This window comes from Trachypithecus francoisi, unplaced genomic scaffold (genome assembly GCF_009764315.1).
Source record: "Trachypithecus francoisi isolate TF-2019V2 unplaced genomic scaffold, Tfra_2.0 Lachesis_group19, whole genome shotgun sequence".
Taxonomy (NCBI): Eukaryota; Metazoa; Chordata; class Mammalia; order Primates; family Cercopithecidae; genus Trachypithecus; species Trachypithecus francoisi.
In genome coordinates this window covers 44,920,125-44,932,406 of record NW_022681464.1, presented here as the reverse complement: position 1 = coordinate 44,932,406, position 12,282 = coordinate 44,920,125, and the positions used below count along the sequence as shown (strand labels likewise).

The following is a 12,282-nucleotide window of genomic DNA, read 5'->3' as shown; positions in this document are numbered from 1 at the left end:
GACATACTCCCCAAAGAATGTTTCCAAAGAGGCTGTTGTAAAGCTTTTCTGTGGGTAGAAATTTCACATGTAGCCTGCTTACTTTATTTCATAGACTGGCTAGAATACCACCAACTACTCCAGGATTTCTTAAACTGAAACTTGGAGTCCCTGGATGTGAAGGTGGGAAAATACATGGAGATTCTCTAAAAGCCAGAGAGCTACTTGCAGTAATTGAAGCAAGTATCAACAGAAATAGAATAACAAATGAGAAGAAGCAGAAGTTCTCTATCTTCTGGTCCCTTCTCCTTCTTTCCTGTTCTGCCCAGATTTTAGAATTAACTGCAATGATGAGAGGAAGTCTAGAGGGAACTGATCCAAACAGCTGATGTCTGTGCAGGGCTGCAAGAAAAACTAAAAAAAAGCCTTTTGGGGAACACTTATACACTGCTGGTGGGAGTGTAAATTAATTTAGCCATTGTGGAAAGCAGTGTGGTGATTTCTCAAATAACTTAAAACAGAATTACCATTCAACCTAGCAATCCCACTACTGGGTATACCCACAGGAATATAAATCATTCTACCGTAAAGATACATGCACACCTATGTTTGTCACAGTACTATTCACAATAGCAAAGACATGGAGTCAACCTAAATGCCCATCAGTGGTAGACTGGGTAAAGAAAACGTGGTACATATACACCGTGGAACACTACACAGCCATTAAAAAGAATGAGATCCTGTCCTCTGCAGCAACATGGATGGAGATGGAGGCCTTTTTGCTAAGCTAACTAACACAGGAACAGAAAAGGAAATACCACACGTTCTCACTTATAAATGGGCCCTAAACATTGAGGACACATGAACACAAAGAAGGGAACGACAGGCACTGGGACCTACTCGAGGATGGAGTCTGGGTGGAGGGTGAGGATGGAAAAACTACCTTTCAGGTACTGTGCTTGTTACCTGAGTGACAAAATAATCAGTATACCAAACCCCCATGACACACAGTTTACGTATGTAACAAATCTCCACGTAGGCCCCTGAAATGGAAATAAAAGTTAAAAAGTAAGATAAAATAACAACAGAAAATAATAAAACAGCCTTTTGGGAAGTGGACAACTCTAGTGTGATGACAGATCTGTGAAGTCAGGAGGCCCTGTCTCAAACGGTACAGTGATGTTTCAGGACTCTGCCTTTCCAAGAGACTGACAAGTCATTTAAGTGGACTGAGTCAGCCCCAGTGGTCATGCTCACTCCTTCTTCCAGGAGCCCTTGCTTCCCAGGAGGATCTCAGTGTAGCCTCCTGAGCCAGTCACTGGAAGAGCCAGAGCCAGAAGATCAAGCTGCGAGTCTTAGCCTAAAACTCAAATCAGCTGGCTCTATTTTCTTTCCACATCTACCTTCACTGCACATTGCCCAAAATAGCCTTTCTAGTTTCAGCAAGACAAGAGCTCCCAGAAGTGAGGCGCTAGCAGCACTGCAAACTATCTTTGGGCGGGATTAATTCCCTTCTGTGCCTAAGACAGCAAAGTGCTGTCTTTACCTAAGATTAGTCTTCACCTAAGACAGCAAAGTGCTCACAAGCACTTCAGACTCTGGGGAGCCACACACCCCAGAACACAAGAACTTTCTGGGCAGAATTTTTCAAAGTCTCATATCCCTTCCAGCCCCTGGGTGAGCAAGGTCACAAACACCCTTATCTGCCACTGGCAGGAGACGTCCCTCCTCAAGGGCCCTGGAACCCGCTGTGGCTGCCCGATGGGCCACTTTAAAGGAGGCCACTAGGCTCCATCTGGTGCCAGCTGTAGGCAGGGGCCCTGCAGAGAGGTCCCGGAACCAAATTGGAGGGTGGCTGCTGGCTTTGCATTTCAGTTAAAATGAGCACTGCATTTGAAATGCTCTGGTGATTTTGTTTAAATTTTTTAAATTATTTTTTCTCTCTTAGCTCCATCTTCCTTACCTCCACTTAACCTACACGCTGGCAATGGGAAACGGAGAGAAGAAAATTCATTTTCTGAAATTGTATTTATGAATTTTTGTCCTTGAACGATATTTTCAAAGTTTTAACAGATGGCTCAAGCTTCCAAAATCTCTACACTCACATTGACTTGATTTTTAGAGTCATATTGGAAGTGTCTGGCAGCAAGAAAGAATGTTTGAAATGAGTGATAGTCCAGCAAACGCAGGTGTGTGGTTTGGGAAGTCTCCGCCTCTTGTAGTGGTACATGTGGCTTTGGTCAGCCATGGCGTGGGGAAGAGCCTTATCCGCACCTGTCTGCAGGGCACTGAGCGCCACTTCCCTGGGGTCTCTGTGTCTTTCACCAGCTTTCTACCTGCCTCGTTTTCCATATTCTCTGTTCTCCGGAGGGCCTAAAAACCCAGGCTGTGGGGCGATGCTGACCAGCCAGTGACTTTGTGCACTTTGCCTAAATTCTCTTAACCTTTGTTTGCCAGGTACATAGCAAAATAGCCAGCCACTCCCAGCCATTATGAATTTTAGTGTTTCTGTACATTCTAAGCCAAGTGAGATGTAGGCACAGATATCAAAGATGGCAACATGAAAGGATTGTAGGTGAAGTTGGAATGGAGATCAAAGTAAAATTTCCAACTTTTTCTTTTTTGAGACGGGATCTCCCTCTGTCACCCAGGCTGGAGTGCAGAGGCTCCAGCTCTGATTACTGCAACCTCTGCCTCTCCGGTTCAAGCAATTCTCCTGCCTCAGCCTCCTGAGTAGCTAGGATTACAGGTGTGTGCCACCATGCCCGGCTAATTTTTGTTTTGTTTTTAGCAGAGATGGGGTGTCACCATGTTAGCCAGGATGGTCTCAAACTCCTGACCTCGTGATCTGCCCGCCTCGGCCTCCCAAAGTGCTGGGATTATAGGTGTGAGCCACCGCGCCTGGCCAACTTCTTTTTCTTCAGCTGAGACTTTGTGATGCACTCAGGGTGAGGGACAGTGAGGGCTGCAAGACAGTCAGTTCCCCACCAGCCACAAGGACAACCGTGACCCGCCCTACCCCTCATCAAGCATAGAGTTCCCAGGAGCCTAGGAGAGAGGGAACTGAAGCTCCAGACCCTGGCCAGACCCTCCGTGAGGTTTGTCTCCCAGCTGGAAGCAGAGGTGGCAAAGGAAGGCTTATAGCTGGAAAGTATGTTCGAGATGAGAAAGAAAAAAAGAAACCGAGACAGAGACAGGCAGAGAGAGCGAGCACTAGGCCGTGCACAGAGGGGCCACTAACAGGGTAGACGCTCACGGCACAGGTAAGCAGGAGCACAGGTGGCCAGAGACGGGGCCGCTTCCCCTGCTAGCAGCTGTGTTCGCATTCTTGCCGTCTTCTGTGGCTGAGAGTACCCACACAACAGCCCTCAGCCAAGATGGCCTTTCCCTGTCTTCACACAGACGCAGGAACCCCCAGGGATGAGTGCTCAGGAAGGGAGTGGACGGCAGAACCCTCCCTAGGATGCGGACCCTCTTAGGCAGGTGGCATTTGTCAGCCCAGGTTTCCTGCCTCCCCACCCTTTCCATCTTTCTCAGGCTCCTCCCAGCCTCTTCCACATTCCTCTCCCAGCCCCGTGCTGACACCCCAGCTGCTCTGGCAAGGACGGGCAGTGACAAGAGGAGCCCTGAGTAGGGAGGCGGGGGCCTGCAGTTTCACGCAGCTGTGAAGTGGGCAGGACGGAGTCTGTAAAGTGCGGTGTGAAGCTTGCTACAGCTGAGTCACATGGGCGGCGGAATGGGAGACGCGCAGCAGATGAGGCAGAGTCAGCCTCCCCAGGTAGTGCCTTCTCTTTGAAACCGCCTGGGAGGAGTGGGGGGTGCTGATGAGCCCCAGAATAAAATAGACATAAGCATGTCAGAAAATACTCCATTCTCGATGGCAACGCCTTCTGTCTTAGACTTCTTATGCAGCAGCTAATTCGTCTAACTAAGAAGCCATGGAGAGCAGTTCACGGAGAAGCTCCTGTCCCTCCCTTGGTTAGGGACTGCGCAGGCTCTGTGCTCCCCAAATGCCATGCCATGTAGCTGAAAGCTTGCATTCCTCTCTAGGGCCCTTCCAAAGCTCTCGTCTCTCGTTTGGTGTCTCTGAGCCTCCGAAATCTCACTCTGAAAGTATCCACTTGGTTGGTTTTTCCCTTTCAAAACAAAAGCTTCTTCAATCCACTGCAGTCCCACCAGAGGTATTCTCAAGCGCGTTCTGCTCTGAAAAAGAACTCGTTGTGAGCCTGCTAGGAGCTTCTGCTTGGGCTGGGAGACAGGGAAGTAGGGAGCAGGCAAGTAGGAGAAGCTTTCAATCGACACTCCATCTGGGGTGAGCGGTTTGCAGGTGTTTTGGAAATCTTGGGCACAGGAAATGTGAATTAAAAACAACAACAACAACAACAACACACACACACAGACACACCAAACAACAGAAGAAAACAGCATTGTTATCGAAAAGTGACCTGAGTGGAACGGAACCACATGGGTCTTGTGGGTGCGAGAGCCCCAGGCTGGCGTCCTTGTGGCTTGGCTGGGCAGTCCGCCCGTCTGTTCTGGCAGCTCTGGGCAGACCTCGCCACAGACCCAGCCCTCAGCCCCCTGGGGCCACCGCCCCTTTGTCCTCCCATCCAAGGAACCCTGCGGTCCTGACAGCCCTCCTTCCCCTCGCTATCAGTGCACGAGGGGCCTCGAAAGCACGGCTACATCACCCAGGAAAGCCTTAAGCCAGGGGTAGGGTTTGGGCGGGGAGGGGAGCAGCCCAGCTATCAGGCAGGAGCAGCAGGTCGCGTTCATGAAGGCCGGAAACGTCCCCTGTAAAGCCAGCCCCTTAGCACTGCGGTATGAGCCTGATGGGCTTCATCAGATCCTTCCTGTGACGAGCTCCATTCCCCAGTGCAAGCTGCCTCTGAATTTGGAGTCACCACTTTTATTTGGGGAGCTGGGGAAAAGTGAAATATTCACTTTCAACTTTGATACCTGTGCCTGCAGTTCCTGTCTTGTTGCTGCCCTTTCCCAGTGGAAAGCTGGAAAGACAGACCATTAAAGCTGGGAGGAGCCTTGGACCTCACCAGGCCAGCCTCTCCATCCTACAGACAAGAAACCGCAGTCTGACCTAGGGGACAAATGGCCCTGGCACCGAGACTCTCCCAGGCCCCACCCAGGCGCTGTTGCTGGGCTCTGCCTCTTGTTGCAGCTGGCTTGCCTGAGTTATTTTCTGTTCCTTCTGTAATGATCCTATTGTCACAATGGGTCTCTCCCAGTAGAGTGCACCCCACGCATCCCCTGAGGTCACCCATGTTCCCTGCACACAGAGTGCTTAATAAATGAGTCTTGATGGACAAGCGCTGCAGCCTGCAGAGACCTCATCTGTTGTCTCGGTCAGGCCAATCTGCCCTTCTCAGATGACCTTCTCTCCCATCCCTTAAAAGTGTCCTGTGATGCTCCCCAGATGTTCCGCAGAAGCATCCAGGAGAAGCCAGCCCCTGGGGCAGAGCGGCAGTGTGCAGGCGCCAGGCCTTGCAAGCCCAGCATCTTGGAACTCTCTTTGCACAGAGTTGCCTTGAGCCAAATACAAGTTTCTAGAATCTGGACACAGGACACAGTCTCGGCAGAGCTGATTACAGAGGAGTGTCAGCGAAGTTCTTGGAAAAAATATTTTCAGGAAAAGAGTGTTTGGCAGCTTCCCTGAGGGGTAAACAAGCCAACAGAAATTAAGCAGGAGAATCCAGGGGCACGTACCAGTAAAGCAGGGGCGGCTCATCCCAAAACATTTGCGTGCTCTGTGTCCTCCTAATACATTAGCCAGGAGGGAGGAAGACCTGCGTGCGGGCCAACAGAAACCATTTTGGAAGACAATGTGCATGGAGTTCAACCTCTTCGAAGTGACCTTTCTAGAAAATTTGGCCACTAACATCTCCCATGGAATTGTGAGATTTGAAAAAAGCACCAGAAGCGGCTGCTTGGCAGAGTCCTGTCCTGGCTATGGGACTCGTTCTGAACTGAAAGATTCTAGTCGGCCCGTTCTCAGTACTGGCTGGATGAGGCCTGGAGTCAGGAGTCAAAAGCCCAGGTCTAATCAAGATTTGTCTACCTTTCTGTCACCTAAGCAGGACATGTGGCTACTGGTTCATCTGTGGGTGCTCTCCTTCCTCGCCTGTGGAATAGGATTTGCCCTGCCTGTCTCACACGCCTAGTGTGAAGACTGAATGCGGGGCACACGTTCATCAAGGGTGAAGCGTGGTCCAATGTCAGGCAATACAACTCTATTGAACTGCACTGCTGATGGAAAAAAGCAATGCTCTCCTTACATGAAAAATGACTAAACTCTCTTAATCAGCTGGGCTCATTGAGACAAACATACACAGCCCTTGACACCCCCCTTACTGGCCCCCAACACACAGAAGCCACCCCAGGTATTTTAAGAAAGATCTTAATACATGAAATTGTGTGGCTACTATACTCTTGCAAGGGCTAAGCGTTCATGGCTGGTCAGCCAGGAGCAACTTCTAGAACACTGCAGAAATGACATAAGAGAGGAGCTTGGGCCCCTGAGGTGCCCCCTGGAGCTCTGCTGCCCACACCACAATGAACTCTGGGAGACCAGGACCCAGAACGTGAACGCTGCAAGTGCCACTTGGCAAACACACAGCAAACAAATGCAATCTAATCTCTACTACATTGCTCCTGTTAAACAGCCAAAATGAAGCAGAAAAATATCTCCGCCTCACTTCTCTCCTCCAAATCTCCCACCAGTACAATAACCTGATGGAATGTAATCCACATCTCGTACCTCAGCTGTAAGACATAGTAGAAATGTCGTTTTTAGCTTTCCAAGCTCTGTAGCTGGAAGGCAGATGGGATGATGGCTGAGCAAACCAAGCCCCAGTATCCACCCTCCTCAGTGTTCACACAAATCTTGTGCTAGTTGGAGAGCTTTGAAAGCTTAGCTGTGCCCTGTATTATCAGGGCATGGGCTAAGAAAGTTCCCCAAAGTAGTAATCATGAAATTCTCTGCTACCCAGATCACCTCACCTTGTCTTCTCTTGTCTCCTGAGTAAGAAAGGACTGTATGTACCATGGATCCCTTCAACAGCTGGGAAAAGGCTATGGATCCAATTTCAGAATAATACTTTTAAGTGCATTAAGGTTAAACTCATAAGATTACACAGGAAACCAATGACATTAATAACTGTATTTCAATGAGATTAATTTCCTGTATAATCTTACGTGTTTAATTTTATGTGCTGCTTTACTAGCACATTAACAAGGTGTTGCAGCATGTCTAACAGCAGTTGTAATCTTGAAAATATGATGAGTGTAAACAACATTTCAGGATATTGGCAATAACTGGATTACACTATGAAATTATCTTAATTCTATTGGTGGTAAAAGTCACAGGTTCTGCTAACATCATAAAAGTCTACTGCCTACATCCAAGAATGAAAGAAATGGTAAACTTTAGATAGAGATCAGTGAAAGTAAAGAGGTATTTTTCCCAGCCAAGTTCATGAATGCTCAAAGGAATCCAGGTTAGGAGCCCCTAACTTGCGTGTCATTCCTTTCTGCATGGACGAGTCTGGCTAGCAGCAACCTGCTTGACTGGGGCTTCCCTCCCTTCCTTTGAAGGATTGGAGTGACCTGCTCTCTGTACACTTCACTCCCACTCCTATCCTATTGGCCACACCCAGCTCCATGGATGCTGGGAAATGTAGTTTCTATCTGGGCAACCATATGCCCAGAAAAACCTCAGGAGGCCCTATTACTAAGAGAACAAAAGGGAGGATGAACATTGGGGAATAACTGGCCATGTATGCCACATTTGCTCCCTTCATAAAAGTACAAACAATGAAAAGCTCAAATTAGTTGAACCCCTTTGCATGGGACTTAAGGCAATTTGCCTTCTCTGTTTGGAAAATACTCTCTGCTGGCATTTCTCAGACATTCTTTAAAGGTACTAATTATTGAAATAGATCTCTATGGCTCTAGCAGCCAAAGAACAAAGCTCTATTGTGGATTCACGAGGGTCTAGCTGAGGCCTGATTTGGTTTTCTGGCCAACTGAGCTACCTCCGGCTCTCAGGACTGCTTTGTCATCAGCATCCTAATCCAGATTCTACCGAATAACTTTTACGTTACAGCTGATGGCAAAATTTTCAATCCCCATCTTTTTTTGAGACAGGGTCTCACTCTGTCACCCAGGCTGTACAGTAGCATGATCTTGGCTCACTACAGCCTCGACCTCCTGGGCTCAAGCAATTCTCCTGCCTCAGCCTCCTGAGAGGCTGGGACTACAGTTGTGCACCACCATGCCCCACTAATTTTTTATTTATTTTTTGTTGAGATGCAGTCTCACTATGTTGCCTGGTCTTGAACTCCTGAGTTCAGGTGAGTTCAATTGACCCTCCCACCTCAGCCTCCCAAAGCGCTGGGGTTACAGGTGTGAGACACCATGCTGGGCTTCAGTCCACTTATTTAAATTCCTCCAGAGAAGAAATGCTCCTTATATGGTCTGATAAATAAGCTGTGAAGCTCTGGAGGAAATCCACATTCTCCACCCCTCTGCACGTATCTTTCGGGCATAGATACATGTTGAACCCCTGTGTGTTGGATGACTTCATACATTTTGGGTTCCTCTGTTTTGATGTGGGGTCTCTTCAGGGGCTGTAAGTTAAGCTGCTCACCCCTGTGTTGGTTAGCCGGGCTTCAGGAAGGGAGGGAATTCCAGAGACAGGGATGTGCTAGTCTCTATCCTTTGATTTTCTTCTATGAAACCTCAACTTTTAATCCAGTCTCCTTAAATGTTACACCCTGTTCTCTACCATACCACTGGGAATTAAGAAGAGTGTCTGTGTTCATATTCCCCAGAAAGAGGTCAGGGCGGGTAACATTCCCTGAGGCCATTATGTGGCCACAGCAATGAGGAGAGACCTATCTAACGAGAGGAGAATCTTGGAGGCATCAACCTCAGAGCTACCACTGCCCCATCCTTCATAGCCAACCTGGAGGATCTGGGAGAAACTTTTCTAAGATAACCTGAAGGTTTTCATGTAACCCACCGCACCACAATGTTTAGCAACATCTCAAAAATCAATGAGTTTAGAAGGAATATTTAATTATTTCTACCATCACTATCACTCCAGAGATTGGAATGACTCGACGCTGCCTCTTGGCTGTGCACATCTTTCATCATAAGCTCAAAAACTCTACACAATGGCAGGTCACACCATAAAGTCATGAAGAGATTTTACCGAACAGAATTCTTCTAATTTAATGAAAATTCCAAATAAGCACGCAGCTCAGCTTTTGGTCTTGTGTTTTCTTTCTCCTCTTTTCCACAGCTCCATCGTGGATTGCCTTAAAGGAAATTCTTCCCATGCTATGCAAGGGACTCCTGCCAAAGACCCAGTTTTAACTTTGTGAGGTCCAACTCCACCTTCATAGTGTGATTCCTGAGCTTACTGGTCCTGTGTTGGTTTGAGGTGCCCTTGATGGATGTTCTTTGTGCTTCATCTGAAAGATGCAGTTGAAATGTTAAATTGTGACTTTCAGCACCTACTCGCCAGGTGCGCTCTGCCAGGGAGCCGGCTCCCCCAGGGCAGACCAAGCACATTTTTAAGATGCCGAGTGTCCGAATCCAAGTCTGTGATTGAGGGTTAGAGAAGGACAGATTTTAGAGGACTAATTGGATTCTTTTTATTTTTTAAGGACCATATTGGAAAAATCGATTTATTCATGGCTCAAACCACCTAATAATGTTTCCTAGGAGTAATAATGGTAAAGACATTACCCCTGTTATTGGCCAAGCATCGTACTGTGCATTTTATGTGTTTTTTTTTATCAATGCATCCTCATACTACCCCATGATATATTTTATCCATTTTATAAATGAGGAAAATAAGGTTTAAATGATTTCCCATGGTTTCATAGGTAATAAATGGCAGAGCCAAGATTCCAATCCAGTTCCATCTCATTCTAAGGCCCTTGCTCTAATGACTGTTTTTTTTTTTTTTTTTTTTTCTGCTTATGAATCTGCACCAACCCCTCTGCTGGTCGACAGTTTGCAAATACAGAGGACCACCCAGATCAGTCCTGGCTTAACACAGGGTGTTACTTCTCTTGTGTCTGGTTGAGAGTGATGTCTAAGAAAGCGTCTCCGAAGATTGGAGGCAAATGAGACCAACCATGTGCTATACCTAGACCAGCGGTCAGTTCAAGCATCCAGCAGAGTTACTTGTATTGTTTATATTCTAATTTCAGCCCTCCCAGGAACCCCCAATCCCAACCAATGCCATTTGCGAGGAAGATTGGCCTGCGTCAAATGCTGCCTGCTTGGCTGTCCTCTTCATGGACTTTCCAAATTGTTTTTTTCTAGCTTTTCTAGAGCAAGATTCTGAGACTCCTAGACGTAAGGTTAAACTGAATTGGGTTTTTAAGAGATGTCCATAATCCAGAGACACAGGAGAATGGAGACATGGGCCACTGTGTGTCAAATGCCTCTTGCATTTCTGCATCCTGTTGCCTAACTAGGTGACATGTGTCAGGCTGATGTCCCTGAGGAGGCTTTCTCTGAGATGGGCTGACTGTGAGGCTCACCAGTGGGGCCAGAACTCCTACTGAGACATTGAAAATTGTCCCTGTGGGGTTAAGTCCACTGGGTTAAAGCTTAAGTCAAATTTCCAACCTACTTTTTATGGGAAGTTGTAGCCATAGGAAAGAGGAAATGCAGAGGATGTCTTTTAAAATTGTAGCTAAATCATTGAGCATGCAAGTATGTGATTAGCAGTGAACATAAGATTCAAATATGCATTCTCTCAGCTCCCTCCTCTCTCTCTTTTCTCCTGTGCTCCTCTCTACAGAAAGAAGAAAGCCAAAGAGCTGACCAGGCATTGAAAAATGCAGCATGCACACAGAGAAATCATAAAGGATCTTGCTAGCACTGAATAGCTGAGCAGAAATTCAAATGCTGTTGACTTAACAGAAACCAACTGTGTGTTTTTATGAACAAATCTAAATCATACCAGATACTTCAGGGCTGGATTTGCAAAGAGGCTCCAAGACCTTTTTTTTTTTGACAGAGTCATGGTTTCTCCATGCACAGGCACAGCCTGCATGGTGTGTTCCTGCCTATGGCTACCACTACCCTGCCCCAGAATGCACCACCAGGCCGTGGGCTTGCGTTAAACAGTTCCTGAGGTGTTTGCTTAATGTGTTTTCTTCTTTTGTTGCTCTAAGGAAAGAAGGCACACTTTAATTTCTGCACTTACCTCAACTGGCTTGGTAGGTCTAGACTGCAGAAACCAGGCCAGGTTAGTACTTGTTTGGAAGATACACAGCCAGCATAGAAAACCCACGTGGGGCAAAGAGTGGCTGGACTCTCAGGCCCCTGATTCAGGGTCTCCATGGGCCCCAGAAGTGTCAGGGCCTAATAGCAGCAAACAAAATAGTTACATGGGATGCTGCTCTGGCATGGCTTTCGGGACTGGCAGGTAGCAGTCTATAGGGGTCAGGGGACTAAATTTGCGGATGCAAGAAAGGGTCTCATTTCCCCTGAGAACCTTTGGAAGACCTGAAAAAAATGTGATTTCCAAGTCTGACACCACAGTAGAGGCGTGGTTTTTAGTTCACGCAGAAACAAGCCTAAGGTTGAAACCATTCTAAGGAAGACCTGGCACGGAGCTTGTGACTCGTCTCAACTGCACACAAGGTCGAGTGACCAGATACGCTGCCCTCCCACCTGGCAGGGCTGTCTGGTGGCCAGGTCCCAAGAACCTCTCACAGATTCCACATTCTTTCCAGAGTGGACCCGGCTCTGCGTGCTGCTGGGGGAACCTCCTGCTTACCAAACAATCTGACTGTTGCCAGATGTGGGCACCTGGCCAGCTTTTACATAATTCAGGCTTTTCTATGCTCAAGATGGTACAATTTAACGGAGCCTTAGAAGTTGTGTTTTTATCTCCTCTCCACCTCCTCCCCACCGCCCTTCCTGCTTTTCTTCATCTCAGTCGCAAACTCGCCCAAATACGTGGAAAAACATGATTGTGTGTGGTGTACATCAGTACCTATGGCTGGAGATAACAAGACCATGCATTTCGCTTACGCTTGCTAAAAATGAAAATTAAAATGATGCTGAGGATTGCTGCCTGCCTCCTGCTGCCCGGGCCTTGTCTTCCAGACACGTGTCCCCAGGTTTTCAGTTCTGAAGGACCCCATCGGGAAGCCCGTGCTCAGGAATGCGAGACGGAGGATGCAGAGCTCAGCACGATGCGAGCTGATAGATTTTCTTGTCATCAGAGTCATCTTTTATCATGGAAAGTTAGTCTTC

At 47.5% G+C, this 12,282-nt stretch overlaps 1 long non-coding RNA gene across 1 annotated transcript in view; it reads right to left on the bottom strand.

Moving 5' to 3' along the window:
• Positions 1–12,282, bottom strand: part of LOC117064157 — a 151,246-nt gene that overhangs the window by 78,998 nt on the left and 59,966 nt on the right. The gene's annotated exons all lie outside the window — the stretch shown is intronic.